This window comes from Caloenas nicobarica, chromosome 11 (genome assembly GCF_036013445.1).
Source record: "Caloenas nicobarica isolate bCalNic1 chromosome 11, bCalNic1.hap1, whole genome shotgun sequence".
In the NCBI taxonomy this organism is placed as follows: Eukaryota; Metazoa; Chordata; class Aves; order Columbiformes; family Columbidae; genus Caloenas; species Caloenas nicobarica.
In genome coordinates this window covers 786,637-803,961 of record NC_088255.1, presented here as the reverse complement: position 1 = coordinate 803,961, position 17,325 = coordinate 786,637, and the positions used below count along the sequence as shown (strand labels likewise).

Below are 17,325 nucleotides of genomic sequence, written 5' to 3'. Positions count from 1 at the left end.
TACACTTTCCATTTCTTCCTTATGTGCCACAGGATTTCAATAATTTTTAACTTGGAGATCTTTGTAAGTTTAATTTTTTTAGTGCTAAAAATCTATGAATGGAACATTAAGCATAGCTCGTCTTGGTCTGCAGGCAGGAAGAAACTTAAAAGAAAACTATGACAAATCTTGAGAGGCATTTAAACTAATTCAGTTTCAGCTATACCAATAAACTAAAGAGTACCAGGACTCTCACTCTGGCCATATTTCTTCCACCCACATTATCAAACTGTCTCAGTCATCAAAACTGGGTGGCAACACCCAAATGGCTTGTTGCAAATGGTCCATGGCCCATGCTAACTCCTGAACTATTTCTGGAAAGCGTTTGAATGGCTGTTTGTTGGCTGACCTAAAACTGGACCAGGGACAATTCTAAGAACGTAACCATTTAACAATCCAGTTCCTGAGTTGGTGCCCAAGTTACAGCGCTTTTAAATTTACTAGTATGGATCTAGCCTTTGAGTTCAATTAGACTTCTCCAAGACTAGGGAATATAATTGCTTTGGGTTTTTGTTTTGTTTTCCCTCAAATTCACCGAGTTATTCAATTTTGTATCAGCTTATTTTCCTAAATGTGGTCCCACGTTCTGCCCACAAGCTGGCAATCCATGGAGAAGGTACTCCCAGCTTGCAGGAAGGGGAAGACGTACAGCATCAGTGTGAACCTGAATAAGACTCTGGAACTCTCCTAAACCCCACCGAACATGCGTTTCCTTTGTACACCATTTATTGAGCACTAACATAAAATGTACGGACCTATTTTTCCCAAACCCGCACTTCATTTCGGTGAAATATTTTATCTGTGCAAAAAGAAACTGCAGAGATGGAAAACTAAGATACAAGTTGCATTCTTGATACTCAGACAAAGCAAGTAAAATTATCAAATTCCTGTAACTGACATCTAAAAGAGGCGTTTACCTGTCTATCTTTGTGTCACATGAAAACAGAAGAAATATTTTGCTGCTTCGAAGGTCCACAATATAAAAATGGCAGTACCATAGCAAACTGGAAACTGCTTACTATTTTTCTCATCTTCTTCTCTGTAAATAGGTAACAACATACTGGATACAGTAAGTGTCTCAAAATCACCCCTAGCTTTTAGGAGCTAAAATAATCCACATGCCCTATGGTTGTAGAAGAAAACTGACTATTCTTCAGATGGACTGTATGGCATCAAAGGGCACAAGGGAACCTGTTATGAATAATGGCTCACAGAAGATGAAGGGAGGAAAATCCTGTGGGGTCTCTCAGTATCTCTTCCCAATGCAACACGCATCTCTGCAGGATATTTTCTGATTTTTTTCCTGCAATTTAATTTCAGCAATTCTTATTCAGAAGATGCTTTCTTTGAGGAGCTATGCAACGGTTTGTATGACAGCCTGGGATCAGAAAACAGTGCTATTTAGTATTTAGCCTACATTGTCTTTATTTAATTTCCATATTCATAGCTAAATGAGCACTCCATCACTCTTAGTGTTTGAACTCCAAAGAATGCCTTTCTCCCACAGAGTAACTGCCAGATATAATTACTACATTCATTAGCCCTTCCTGGAGTAATTGTCAGGAAAGTGGCAACCATACCTGCATCAATTTCTTCTTCCTCCTTGCTTTTTTTCTGCTTTCCTTCCAGGACAATTCGAGTTTCTACTTCATCTCTCCCCCTTGCACTGGGTCTCTCACCTTTTTCACCTCAAACCTTCTTTATTTTTCCCTTCAAAATGCAGATTTAGGGAGGATAGGAGAGCTGGCCATACTGTGTCTCAGTGTTTTCATGTCTACCAATTTGTTATTGTTCTGGTTGGTTTTGTTTTAATTTAAATCCCTGCGTTCTGGCATTATAAGGAGATTCATAGTACAGTTGTTTCATCAGTGACAACAAGAGAGTTGCACTCCTGCCTAGGGGTCAAGCTTCAGCAGAAATTTAAAATTGCCACATGCTGTATAACGCTGTGCTGTGCCTTCCTGTTGGTGGACGGGGGAGGAGACAGGAATCTGTTGCACGCCCTGCGTCAGAGAATGTGGTCACACTGCAGTATATCACACGTAGGGGACGGACGAGTTAATGTGATTCTGAACTTACCTCAGACTTCAGCAATATTCACTGCCTGTCCTCCTGTCCTCAGCGACAGGAAAGCTGTCACTTGTTGTTAGCATATCAGACAGTCCCTGTTCTCAGAGGAGCCATAAATAAAGCTAGATTTAAAAAACAGAACAAACTTGGGCAGAAAAAGAACAATGAGCAGGAATGCCAAAATACAGTGAAAGACCACATTATGGCATTGTCAGCATATCTTAAACCAAGAAAAGCTGAAAATCTCATAAGAGACCAGAGAGAAGAATTCCAAATCAAGAAGGTTCCAAGAATAAACTTTACACTTTGAGAAAGAAATTCAAGCATCTGTATTTTTAAAGAATTTCTCTGGTTTTTAATACCTTATTTGGCAAACATAAAACGGGCTAAATAAATAAAGAAAAACAACAGTCTCAGCCAATCTTCTCACTGCCTTCCTTCGAAATTTCCTTTAATTAATTAATTATTTAATTTCCTTTCCTGATATTCATTATGGACAATTTTTTTCACTTTTTCCCACCTCTGTTCTCTGCTGGGCCTCCAAAGTCCCACATTAGCCTTACATCCCTGTCTTAATCCGCCACGGCAATTAATCTAATCATACCGAACACCAGTATCTTATGTACAGATTAAAGGTATTCTAGCTTTTTCACAGTATTTTAAAGCCAGAGCCTATTTTAACATTGCGCATTACTCCATCTATTCTGCACAAATTTTGTTTTATGGATATTTTCATTTGTAAAGAATCAGAACACTGTTGATAAGATTTTTACCTTTTGAAAACAGAATTGATAAAAGGTACAGGAGGTAGTTCTCTGGATTTTCATTTGGTCTCTCATCTACTCAAAACTGGCACCCTGGTGACCCCAAAAAGAATGGAAAGAAATGCACATGACTTCCACATCCTCAGAATTACATCATGAAGGATGAAACAGCATATTATGTGCAGCTCAGAGGGCCGCTGTGCCGTATGTAACTCTTTTCTTGCATAAAAAAAGCCTTTCTTAACAAAACTGTGACTCATTAAAAATTTGACAGATACCAAATTCCAATGCACAGAACAATGAAAATGATGATAGACCGTTAGACACAGGGTCATTTCATAATGGGATCAGTTACTGTGAGCTCTGGCATTAGCATGCAAAGTGTTTTGGCTTTTTTAATATAAATTAAAACATGAAGGTCTGTTTGTAGGAAAAATACATTTTAAAAATTCTGGAGTTTTTTATTAAGATTTTAATTGCCAAAAATTTTCAAGAAGACATGTCTACAAGAAAATATCTTTGTTGGAGGAAAAATGGTTTCTTGATACTGAAGGGTTTTCCAGTACTGTCTTCAAGCACTGTCGAGAATTCCTGCCTACACCAACTGTGCTGTAATTACTATTTCTTAATAAATTAGCAGTCCTGGTCTAAGAAAATAATTCTTCAATTATCATTACCTATGACAGAAAGTAACTTGCATAACCTGAGGTTTTATCCTATCTAGCCTGAGTAAAACCTAAACCAAGTGCAATGATTTCAAGTGTATATTTTATACAAGGTATTGGATCACCTTAAAAAACCTCAACTAAACAAGATATTGTGAACATAATAAATATCCGCCACACCCAATTTAACTGGGTGAAGTTAGCCAGGCTGATCACATGAGGCAGACCCAAAGAACAAGTCTTTGGGCAGTGCCCAAAGGAAACTGTGCAAGGAACCCTCTTGGGTCTCTTATTCATCACACCATAATGTTCTTCTCTGCATCACAAAAACAATTAACCAGTTCAGGAGAACTGGCAAGCTCACATCATCACTAATACTCCAAGGAGTTTGCAAAACAGAACCAAGATCAATTGACAAGCTAATCATGGAAAGCAAGTGTGGAATTTGCTTGCAATAGCACTTCCTAAGAGCAAACATCCAAATAATTTAAAAAAAAAAAAAAAAAAGGCAAGCTAGGAACTACTAATTAAGCTTCCACAGGATTTTTGGAAATTATTTTGCGTTGTCTTGATAATTAAAAAAAACTTTAAAACCATTGTTAAAAACCTGAACCTTTCAAACTAATTCTTCAATGTCTGCTTATTTCCTATTTTTAATTCAGGACCTGTCATAATAAACGTCTGTAACATTAATTTTGAAACTTATTCTGCAGTTAATTGTAACAACTCATACTTAGCCGAGATCTTTACTAAATAACCTACTCCAGGCCAATTTAGCAATTCTGGCAATATCTCTAGTGTAAATGTACAGAAAAAAAAAAAAAAAGCCAACCCAGGAAAGTAAACCTTTTTTATGGTGCTTATTTCATTTAGAGAATTGATCTAACGTGAAATCCATTTGTTCTAAATAAAGCTTAAAGTTTCATCTTGTTTGTCATCTCAAACCATCTTCAGCAACAGCTGGAAATTCTGAAAGTGAAAGCATATTTGCAGAACTTTTGTTTCCACACTCTTTAATCATGTTCTATGTAGAACTCAAAACATCTAAACCTTTATATGAGTGTCTTGCAATATGCATTCCTCTGTCAAACTCTTTTTATGTTGACAATACTATAGAGCATTTAAAATAAATAAAACACTAGCCTGCTTTTCTTAATATTTCTAATCATTTAAAAAATCAAATACACTAACGTGCCTTGACGTACAAATAAGGCACCTCAGAAATGCAGTTTAAATGTAAATGTGATGCTAGAGAAGAAATACAGTTAAATTCTCACAGACGTTTAGTGACTCAACAAAGTAAAAACATCCACTATCAGTGGTTAACTTTAGCAGAATCGGAGGAATAGCTACATCACCAGGTCAGTGCAAGAATTTTGTTTCAGACATACTGCAAGCTAGAAAGCAAATAGATAAAATAATATTTCCTCACCCTGGAGGGAATGAGGACCTCAGCCTGTGGCCTGTTCAAAATTTCTCATGATTCCATTAAATATGGTCTCAACATTAGATAATACGGATAAAATTATGTGTAAATAAAGCAAACTTTTGCCCTCACGTACTTCTGTACTTGCTTATCCATAGATTTCTCTGGGTGTAACTGAAAAGAAAATTTGGCTTTTCTTTTTTTTTTTTTTTTTTTTACATTCTTAGGTAGGATTAAGAATCAATTTAGCAATATACCACACCATAACATGCTTCTATTAAGCTTAAAACCCGAGATTTGGCATAAAATTTTGTAGGTGAAATACCACTGTAGGGAACAGAGAACAGTAACTCCAGGTAAAACGTATTCAAGATGAAAGGATAAACCCTCCAGTTTTATTTACTGTAGACATAAAAAGTCAGTACCTAAGCCTATCATGAGGAAATATGTACATTATGAAAGGCAGTAAACAGAAGTGGCCGCATTTTTCCACAAGACCCCATATTAGATAGCACCACAAAGCACCAGGTCTAGGTAGTAAAACCTGTTTTTCTGACCACCCCTACTAGAAGATCTTGGTGTGAGTGTTAAAGCCTGTAATTAACATTTTTCTTTTCATAGTTCCTTTTTTGGTGTAACAGAGTGACTCTTTTGGTAGTCTGACATATGTTTCAAGCCACCATGGTTGAGGACTTATTTCACAGCAACATCAAAATATTGCCCTAGCATAAATATTGAAAACGTACATCATTCTGTTTGTATACAGAGAGCAACCTAAGTTCAAAGCCTCTCAGACTTCAGAATTGCTGCTACACAACCATGAATAGTTACAGCAGTTACACAACATCCCTGTTCAATAAATCTAAACGCACACACAAGTACTATGGACTTATAATGCAATATTATAACATAAAATCCTATTTTATGCAATGCAGTATAATCACATATTGTGTAAAAAGTTTAAGACAAGATCATAATTCTGGGCAGGGCTACTTTGTGCAAATATGAAATTCTCCGAGAAGCAATTTGCTTCAACTCAGTGGAAAAACACAAGGCGCAATAAGAAAACTTCCATCACTATCACTTATTCTATATGCCTATTCCATGACAGCTTAAAGTGTCTGTATGAAAAGAACATATTTAGAATTTTATACATACATACAGGTAAGTTAGAGGAATGGTAGCTGGAGGTCTCCTATAAAAACTTACAGGATTCTGGCAACAGGGAATCTAAAATATGTCACAATCAGATCTGCGCTAAAGAGGAAAGACGTGAGCCCCCATGGAGTTCATGAAATTCCAATAATCCGCAAAACAGTAGGGAGTATATTTTCCTCCCATAATAGCTGTTATAAGACAAAAACTGGAACTCATGTCTAATTTGAAGGTTTAGTATAAAATAGTATCAACTGGGTCTGTATCAAAATGTTAGCATTTAAAGTTAAGATACATTAAGAAATTGATCACACAAATTCCAGAACAAAAGACAGATAAATATATTGCTCCTGTTACACTGGTATTTCTTAAATAATTTAAAGAAAACTATGTAGGACTTTTGCTATAATGTATATTCATGGCTATTTAATTTCAGGCATTTAGTCTCACTGAGCAAACAGCAATTCATTTAGAGTCAGAGCCTATATTTTCAGTGTACTAAACCCACAGGCTGACAACAACAGCCATCACATGAAGTAAACCGTATACAGGACAACATTTCGAACACCGCATACAAACTGCAAACCAGACCCTACTGAAACAGCAGAACCGCCACTGACCCAAATGCAGCTGAGCTTTTTTTTCTAGACCCTATGCATCTTCCAATAAACCAACATCATCTTTTTTTGATACCGCGAAATGTTCTGTGTACTTCTCTGTTGGGATATTATCCAATATTTATTATACTCTGTTATCAGATGTTATATATAGACTTTCAATATTACTGAAATAAGTAGGAAGCCATTCTATAACATAGGGTTAATACATTACCTACACACACAGATCCCCTACAGGTGTGCACATAACCATACATACGTGTTCACCTCAGCAGTCACCAAACACACTTGTGCCAGGACATACATACACAAAGCTACGTCAGCTTTGTGTTTTTTAAATTGCTAATTATCAACCAGCAGAGTAGACTTTGGGATTCATAGACTTGAATTCATAGACTTTGTCCGGAATGTGCAGCCTGCATGGCGCGGAGGTGATCTGCTTAGTCATGACGGAAGGGGGTGGCTTATGCAAGTCCACAAAGCATCATCTGCTGAGCGACTCCAGAAATCCACAACCTGCCTTTTGAGGTACTTACTCATCTTTCCCCTTCTAAGTAGGATATTTTTCATATCTGCAGTGAAATCTAGTGAAACTGCAAAGTAAAACCAACTGTATTCAGAGAATAGAGTGCTGCTTAGAAGTTGAGGGGTTTTTTGCTGTGAATTTGGGAATTAGTTATCACACATATACCCAACTTTTCTGAATTTGTCACGATGCAGATTAAAATCTATTACCATTGCAATACTCTATTACTGTTGTAAGGATAAATCAAAACACTGACAATTTTTGCAGCAATCTCACTACTACATTGTGTCTCTGTTGTAAATTTAAAACTGTTTGCATTCCCATGTCATGGGTCATATAGCATTAAGGATCAAAACAATCTTTTCATTTGAGTGAGTTACAAGATGGCCCAAATCTTGACTAGTCTGCCAGGTACTACTGCAACACAGGTAATTAAGAATATCTATATAGTTCATATATAATGAGTTTTAATTGAAGAATGATGTAACTGGTTAGTTCAATTCTATGGAGTGGTTTAGGGGAGGACAAACAGGCCAAATAATATAATGGAAGGTGTGAGTAGAGTGGGAGAAAAAATGAGAACCTGATTAAATCGACTTAAGTTCTGCAAAAAGTTTTCAGATATGAAGACTGCAGACTAGGCCTTGCCTTTCCCCCGCACCCCCCCTCTAAATTAAAGGAATAAAAGCCTGCAAAAGATTCAGCTGTATATTTTTGCTGTGGTGCAAGAAGAGCTGATGTCTTTGTAGCAACAGGCTAAAGAGAAGTCCATGTTGCAGTAGAAGACCTGATGCTGAAGTAGAAACTTAGTCTTTCCTGTGTTTCCCACATAGATTTTCTCCTTCATATCTCCTTACACCTGCAAGATCTGGAAGTATCCTAAGCACCTCTCACCACAGGTGCTAGCACTAGGGTGACAATTTGCTTAGCGCCTGTGTTTTCTACATACTTTGTCCCTGGAACCTGAAAGAAAGCACGACTGAAAAAAAAAAGATGGACTATCCTTCATATAAAAAAGCGGGGGGAACGGAGGAGAGGGGAACAGACAAAAGAAATGTAAGATGTTTATCATTTAACGTAGGAATCAATTTACATTTCATATTCCTGGGAATCTAAGTATCTTATGACAAATATTATAGCTCTTTCATTTTTCACTCTGCCTTGGAAAGGGGAAAAAAAAAGGGGTAGGGGAAGATTTTTTCCACGTACCCTATAACAGTTAAATTAAATCCTTAAGAACAGACCTGTTAATGGGAGGAACTCCCAACTCCTACTTGTGGCACAGGTATGTAGGACTTGAGTATAACAATGTTCTCTTGCTTCAGATTATTTCTAACTTTTTTTTTGTTAGTTCACAAAAAGTTAACTGAAACACAAAGAACATTTGATATGAAGTACCTGAAAAATAGATCCCTGCTGTTAAAAAAGTAGACATTACAGAAATACAGCATGGAATAAAGCACTCATCATCTAATATCATGCTAAAGTAAATAAGTCTATCTGTGATTAAAAAATGAAACAAGTAGCAATAACTAACAGAGAGTATTGTATCCAGGACTTCAAAAGAAACTAGTATGGAGAGTTAAAACTTATATTTTAATTTCTCTTGAGTAACTGCACTGGTAACTGTTTTACCGCATGCCAGAGGAGAATACAGGAATAATCCTCGTAACAAAAGCTAGTAAAATAAACGCAAATTCTGAATATCAAATATGCACAACATCGTGATTCACAATTAGGCTACCAAAAAAATGGCTAGTAAATATATTCAACACCATACTGTATAGATTATATGTAAAAAAAATAAAACCAAAAGAGGGCCTCAGCAAGAGGTGAAAAAAATCGCTAAGTATACTTTTCATTATTTAGTCCAGCTTTGTACAAGACATAGTTTTTGTTCTTTTAAACTTTTCCTTGTTTTTACAGTATGACTTTTTGCAAAATTCATTTTATTAGCCACTGCTATAAGTAGAAAATCATCCTGACAGTAATTGAAGCTGGGACTAAATTTATTTTATTGACTTAGAAATGGAATTATGGTTATTTTAAAAAGTTCACAGAGGAGTCAGATTTAGCAGCAGTGTTGATAGTGGTTGTTTTTATCAGTATCATAATGAAGGATAAAAGGCGCAGCTTACATATTCTTCTCTTATGTTCTAATATTTTTCCACTTGCGTTTTTTGTGATGATTTATTATATGAAATATAAATTTCTATCAGGAGAAAAATTTGTATATTCTATATTGTAATGGAAGTTTAACTGAATGCTGATGGTTAATGAATTGTATTATCCAGCAAGGCATTTCTAAGAAATACATCCTATCTTAAGGCTGTTTACCGATACATAATCTCTGTAACTAACAGTTAGAATGAGATATTTTACAAAACTGATGCCTAAGAACATTTACATACAAAATCTACCTATGTGAAAATATCTTTAAATTGTATGTCTGATCGGTGATCATTCAAAGTCCATGCCAACTATTTTTTCAACTCTCTCTCCCCTTGACAAGTCCATGCTTATATTGCACCACGTGCTTTAACATACTCCTAAGAGTGATTTCTTACAATCTCATAATTAAATCTCTAAGCAATTCTTGCAGCTTTTTTTTTGTGACAGCCAAAGAGAATAATTATGTCAAACACGCAACTTCATGCAACAAATTCTGATATTAATGAGAGCGAGTTGTATGAAACTTTTTTCAAAGGAGAACCCTGAGTATCATATGTTGTAGTTACTTGGTATACACTGAGAATTTTTAGTTAACTAGTAACAAATCATAATAACCTTTTAAAAGGTAAATTACTGATTAAATTATGGATGAATTGGTACTTTTTTTTTGGTTTGTTTTGAATACTCATTTTAAATGGAACATTACAATGATGTTTCCCAGCAAAGCCTTATTCAGAGATGGGGCAATAAGTCACAAACACAAGGCTAGCCCAGAACCCCACTTATTTCAGGGATAACTATAACTGATCCTTCTGATTTAAGGGAGCAATTGATAACGTCCTGAACTTTTCATCAGAATAAATACCAGTCTTACGTCACTGATACTAATAAATACATCACTGTTAAGTCAGAATTGTGTCGTGTGCACACAGTGCCACCGAGTTACAACACCACAGGAACTTGCACTCTCCAGTTGTAGAATACCCTGGAGAGAAATGACACCAGGAAGATTACAAAACGCTCCTGCGAACCTGAGACATGCCATCAAGACATAACATATTTCAACACAGCATCTCGGTTGTTGCAGGCTCAGAAAGGCTCCCCGACTTTCTGCGGTTGAGGAATTTTTTTTTTTTTAAAAAAAAAAAAAAAAAAAAAAAGTCCGTTCATTCATTAAGCGAACGGGCCAGGAGAGCAGCAGCGCTTCCCTGTGCGCTCCTCCCGCAGTACGAACGGGCATCCCGGGGTCTGGCCCTTGCGAACACATCCACCCCATCCCCTCCAGCTCCGGGCGGGAGGAGCTCGCCCCTGTCCGCGCCTCCCGCTCTCCTCAGCATCCTCCTCCCCGGCGGGCAGCACCATGGACACAGCGCCCGGGCTCCGCTCCCTCCCGGCCCGGCAGCGCCGCGGGGCGCCCGGCGCACCTGGAGCGCCCAGCGCCGGGGGTCCCGCCCGCCGCCGCCCGCCGCGGGGCAGCCCCAGCGCCTCTGCCCGCCCACGCAGCCCCGCGGGCAGCGGCGGCCGGGCCTGGCAGACCCGCTCCCCTCAGGGCCGTGCCTCGCACTCCCTCCGCGCTGCGCTTCTCCCCTCCGCCCCAGGAAAAGCCCTCTAACCCCGCCCCCCCCCGCGGAGCCACCGTCCTTCCCCGCCACCCCGAGCATCCCCGGCACCACGGCCTCCTCCCCCGGCCCGGGGCGCAGCCCGCTCCCCATCGCGGGGCGCAGCTCCCGGCCGCGCACGCTTCCCCGCCCCGCCAGCAGCCCCTCCTGGCCCCGAGCCCTCGCTGGCCCCTCTTCGCACAGCGGCGCCCCTCACCAGCCCCCCGCGCCATGTCTCCCGCGGCCCGGCGCTCTCCTCACGCCCCCGCCAGCCCCCTCACCTCGGGGGACGGTCCCCCGTAGCCCGCACTGACCTGGCGCTGTCAAGTCTCAGCGGGAGAAACTGTTCCCTTCTAGTGGGATAAACTCCCCGGCCCGGCCCGTCCTACCGACCGGGCGCCGCCTCCCCCGGGCCGGGCGCCGCCTCCCGCCCCGCCCACACGCCCGGCGCTCAGGGCCGACCCGCGGGCGGCAGCGGGGGCTCGGGGCTCAGGGCGGGCTGAGGTACCGGCGCTGAGGTACCGGGGCTGAGGTACCTGAGGCACCGGCGCTGAGGTACCGGCGCTGAGGTACCGGCGCTGAGGTACCGGCGCTGAGGTACCGGCGCTGAGGTACCTGAGGTACCGGCGCTGAGGTACCGGCGCTGAGGTACCGGCGCTGAGGTACCGGGGCTGAGGTACCGGGGCTGAGGCACCTGAGGCACCGGCGCTGAGGTACCTGAGGCACCGGCGCTGAGGTACCTGAGGCACCGGCGCTGAGGCACCGGCGCTGAGGCACCGGGGCTGAGGCACCGGGGCTGAGGCACCGGGGCTGAGGTACCGGGGCTGAGGTACCGGGGCTGAGGCACCGGCGCTGAGGTACCTGAGGCACCGGCGCTGAGGCACCGGGGCTGAGGCACCGGGGCTGAGGTACCGAGGCTGAGGTACCGAGGCTGAGGCACCGAGGCTGAGGCATCGGCGCTGAGGCACTGAGGCTGAGGCACCGGCGCTGAGGTACCTGAGGCACCGGCGCTGAGGTACCTGAGGCACCGGCGCTGAGGTACCTGAGGCACCGGCGCTGAGGTACCTGAGGCACCGGGGCTGAGGTACCGAGGCTGAGGCACCGGGGCTGAGGTGGCGGCCGCGGGGTAACGCAGCGAGAGGGACGGGGGAAGAGCTGCGAACGGGTCAGTGGGGAGGAGGCGCCGCTTCTCCTTCCTTTCCCCTTCAGACCCCGGCCTTCCACCCCAGCCGGTTCCCTCCGGGTCCGTGCCCGGGCGCGAACGCACAAGCGCGTACCTGAGGGCAGGACCGCGGGCCCTGAGGTGGATCTGGAGTTTGATCTCTGCTCTCTGTAATCTCCTGACTGAAAAGTCAGTATTTCCGACTCCTGACTGCTTTCTCTTTTGCATTCCCGTTCTCCAGCTAACTCCTCTCTGCGCTCCTGTCGCTGGTCTGGTCACCTCACGTCAGTTTGTGTCCTGCTGTGACAGCAGCAAAGGCTTTTCTGAAAAGATTCTTAGCAGTGACAGAGGTAAATGAAATTCTTTTTTTTCCCCTCACGTTTTTTAGCTACAGATTGTCTCTCTCCTTTCCCCCTCCCCGCTCCCAGGAATGCAGGGGGAAATGGCACAGGCGGTGTGCGGTGAGTCTCAGGAGAGAGCAAGTTCAAACAAGCATGTCACCTCCTGCTTCACCCTCTGATTCCTTCAAAAAGATGTGGAAAAAAAGAAATCATAAGATCACCAGGGTTTAGGGAGCCCTAAGTCAGGATGCCCCAGGGTACAACAGTTTATCTTTAAAAACTCTTGATCTCTTGGACATCATTAGAAGATTCAGAAGATCCTAAATTTGCCTCATTATGGTTCTTAAGTCATCAAGCATTTTGAAGGAGAACCTACATTTGCTTCATTATTTGTATACTGAAGGCAATGTATAGAGTAGAGTTGAGTACATCAAAATACCTGGTCTGCTTATATATAGATACTAACATCGCCTGCAGCTTTTTGTTCATGAGAGCAATCTTTCTGTCTGTAGAAGCTCGAAGCCTGTGTTAATTTTTATGAGAATGATCTGCCTATTTGTATAGGCTTGAAGTGTTACTTCTGCTTTGGCATATCAGGGAATTTTTTTCAATTCATGCTTTTTCCTCCGTCTGATTTTTTTAAGCCCTAGAAATACGGAAATCTTTTGTTTGTAAGGGTTTTTTTTATTATTTTCTTTACTTCTGGATTTTATTTTAACCTGCTGTAGTAATATCTATTCAGTAATACCCTGACTCAGAATTAGGAGTCAGGTACTGAAAACAAGTAAAACAAAACCTCAGAATTAGCTCAAGATGTCATGAATGAATAAACAGGCAAATGTGGGTAAAATAATATAATAATAACAGAGGCCGAAATACCTAAATTATTAATATTTCTAACCATTTTACAGCAGTATCTGCGGTAAATTTTCAATAGAAGGTTAAGAAAAGGATCTTAGCTGGGCAACTCCACAGAGTTCAGAGCTAGCCCTGCTGAGAACAGAAACAATGCTGTTCTCTGTGCAAACTGCTGCAGAATATACCCATTTAATGTAAGTGTCTGAGTAATAGAGGGGCCCTCCCAAAAATCTAAGGTTTAACATGCAAATTTTTTAAAACTCCATGAAACTGGGAGCATTCCAAAAAGAGGCAGGATTAACGAACATCTGATTGTGACTATACCCTCACAGTTTGAGCCTAGACTTTCAATAAGTTCATAAGCAGAAATACAAAGCATGGTTTAGATTTTAATTAAATTGCATGGATGAAGTAGTTATATGTAACTCAGTCCAGAGAAATCAGCCAAACGGAGCTTTCAAAGAAGTGTTACAAATACCGTATCATTTTATTTCTGCTATAAGCATTATATTCTTTTAGCAAGTTCATCCTTTGAACAGAACTCATAAAGCAGAAACCGTAATCTTGACTTATGTACAAATTACTTAGGTTTTGTAAATATGCATTTTAACAGATTGAGACAGGAAAGGAAAAAATTGCCTAGTCTGATTTCCTGCTTAACATAGATTTTTAGGTAGTATTGGGTACCTCATTAAATGCTTCTTTTAAAAAGACAGCTAGTCTTAATGTGAAGAATCAAGAGATGAAGAACCCATAAATTTTTTTTGGTAGCTAAAAATATGCCTTATTTATAATTTGAATTAATCTGGTTTTCCTTATCAACAAAGAGTGTTGGGTTTTTTTCACACATGGAACACAGAAAGCCGATTATTTTCGTATTGGTAAAGAAATAAAATAGGCTACAAATATATGATCTATTTTATAATTCTAGAGTTCCATTATACAGTAATGAAATGGTCATAATAAAGAAATTATCAATTTCTCACACAGCTTTTGTTTGCATTATTTGACTGCAAAGTTTTTGATTATGTGGACTTTCTCCCCTGCTTATCTGAGAGAATTCCTAAGTTTGGCTGGGACCTTTAAGTGTTATGAAATAAAACTGAAATGTCAGGTTCAGGCCTTCCTGAATCATGGGCAATTCTTCCCTAAGTTCAAAGAGAAGCAGAAAAGGGCCTCTCAGCATCAGTTCTAGTTTTAAAATTGGATGATAATTTGTCTTCACAGAAGATCAATTATACTTTGTTTTTCTTATTGGATATAAAAGTGTTAGTTCTTTTCATGTAAAAGCATTGCATTTTATATTACTTCCAATCGTTTGGTTTTTCATGCTAAGTCTTTTTAAAGAGTTTGATGCGTCTGAAAAAAAAATCCTACTTCTGTGTACATTATTAGTTTTAATTATTAAGAAAATTTCAAGCAGATTAAATTGAATCATATGACAAAAATAGTCCCACTGAAATGAGAGAGTACTTTGTGGAATCTCAAGATGGGTAAAGGAATTAGTGTAGACCAAATAGCCTCCCTTAAAGATTTTTATTTCTCTTTTCCATCTTAATGAATGGATTTTTGTGCAATAGGTTCTAAGGTATGCCAGGTAGGGTTTTATAGTTTGATCCAAGGTTAGAGCAATGTATTCATTAAAGACTCTGCAAAGACACTAGTTCCAACTTTTACTTAATTATTTTGACGTTTCCATTGTGTCTGTGCTTTAAGTCACTAGGTGCATTACAGAAATTTAAAATCACAAATCACACAGTGTGTGTCCTCTCAGTATTCTGGACAGAATGGAGAATTAGCTAACCAAACTTTTAATATCTAGAGGGCAATCTTATACCCTAGCACTGTGACTATAAATCTAGCAGTCAGAACAAGATCTGATTATGGAAATTGTGTTGGTTTAAAGTAATGCAGTTTAAATAAGCTAAAAACTATTGTATTGCTGCCTTTTTTAAAGTTACCCTGTGTACTTTCTCTTGGATTACGTGATTTTTTAAACTGATGTATCTGTGTTCTTTAATTGGTAACAAGACCTTCGTCTTAGCATATCTTATTCTGTCTTTATTGGCAGTTTTTGGGCTGGGAAGATATGTTTGTAGAAGTATTTCATAATATTCCACCACACTCCTATCTTCACATTTTCACATCTTCCTATTTTCACATTTTGTGTATACACACCTGAAGCAAATGGGAAGTTTCAGCTGCTGTTGGTGGCATTTTATACAGATACATGGCAAAGCCTATAGTATAAACCACATCTCTTTAAGTGGTGGTAAAGGACTATCCCTTGGTATGATTCCAAGCTCTTTGAGATTGCACTCCAGTATTGTTGTACTGCATTGTGCATGCTGTGCCTCGGATCCAGCGAGAGCAATAGGACTAGGCATAATGCAGATTTCTCACAGATAACTGTAGAGCGGGTCAAAACAAGAACCCTTTAAACTAAAAATGATCCTCCTTCTCCTGAACTTTGAGGCTTAGATAAAAAGAGAACAGAATCCAAATCATGCCTGCTTTAAATTCAGTGAAGCCAAGATCACACCAGCCTGCCTACCTCTAATTATAAGGGTTTTTTCATGGTCTTTGGTCTCTCCCCAACTCTTGACTTCTCTGATTTCATTCTCTCTTGAAGAGAATTAACTTTCTCTCTAGGATTGTCTGGTTCTTCTGTAATTAGATATTATCTTCTGTTCTAGTCCCATTCTGACCAAATGGGTCCAAATTGCATAGTACACACAGATAGCAGGCAGAAGAATATATAGGAATAAAGAGCTCAAGCATATACTGCCCTCCATCAGATTTATTAATCCATCAGAAATTTATTCCTTTTAAAGCAAGCAAAAGTTTATGCTCATTTTGAGTCTCATTTAAAAACAGTTTATCCTAATTCATTGGGTGATTAAGCTAGGACAGATTTATGAAGGTCTCTTATTCAGCTTTAGAAATTCAGATTTCTACATTTGTACATGCTTAGGCATCTTAAAATAGTAGCTGATGCAACCAAGACTTGGAGTTGTGCTAATGTAGGATGGGAAGGCGGTGGCTTGTCTCGTGGTTAGAGCATGGGACTGGCTGCTGAGAGGTCGCCCTTCTATTCCTGGTGGTGTCACCGACTTCCTGTGGGTCACTCTCCCAGTCACTCAGCTGTGCCTCATTTCGCTCATATAAAATTGAAATAATACTTGCAGTGCTGAAGCACTGCGGGACTGAAGTCATTAGTGTTTATACAATTGTTTTATGCTCATAAAAGGACTTTGTGTGTAACTGTATCAGCAGGTCAAAACCTATATTCCTAATGTAATTCCTTTTGTATAATTTGCTATGTCTTTCTCACACAGCAATTCATCGATTCTGATAAAGAAGACTAAAAACTCAAAAGTGCCAAATTTAACTTAAAGCATCTAGAGAACTTTGCTTCCAGGTTCCAATTAAACATTTGTTTATGAAGAAAATTGAGTTTTCTTTGTAAGAGTGTGAGAAAGGTAGTTTTGTGGTATTTACTCCCTCATAATTGTTAAAAAATAATTAATTGCCTCGCTCCCATTGTTTCTTTTGGAGGATTGTGTGAAGATCTCTTGGTACTTCCATTTCCTATAACCTTCGTCCTGTTTTATAGTTTTTATACATTGTTGTGATGGAATTAATTCGAAATACTATTTTTAAAATCTCTGCTTTTTACATATTTTACCCTAATCTCCAGGGTGCTCCAGATAGATATAGGAAATACTGTCGGTCAACCAAGTGATGACTCTGTAGAAAAACAGTATACACTGCAGCTACTAAATCCCAGCAAAAGTCATGGAATCAAGAGCATCTCCTGCGTACTGCCTAGCCTTAGGTATTAGTTTCTCAGCATTTCGGTCGCAGCGGCACGGATCTCACGTTTGTGTTACCACAACTTTTATTTCTATTGCAGAGGGAAACTTTGGGGT

At 40.1% G+C, this 17,325-nt stretch overlaps 1 protein-coding gene across 2 annotated transcripts in view; it reads right to left on the bottom strand.

Annotated features, from left to right (window-relative positions):
- The window catches only part of PPARG (peroxisome proliferator activated receptor gamma), a 53,069-nt gene extending 41,687 nt beyond the window's left edge, over positions 1-11,382 (bottom strand). The window contains exon 1 of one of the 2 annotated variants that reach the window (XM_065642760.1): positions 11,347-11,382. The gene's annotated coding sequence lies outside the window, so the exon portion shown is untranslated. Of the gene's footprint in view, positions 1-11,313 lie in introns of both variants that reach the window. The other variant, XM_065642761.1, reaches the window with a different exon arrangement.
- Between the last annotated feature and the right edge of the window lie 5,943 nt (positions 11,383-17,325).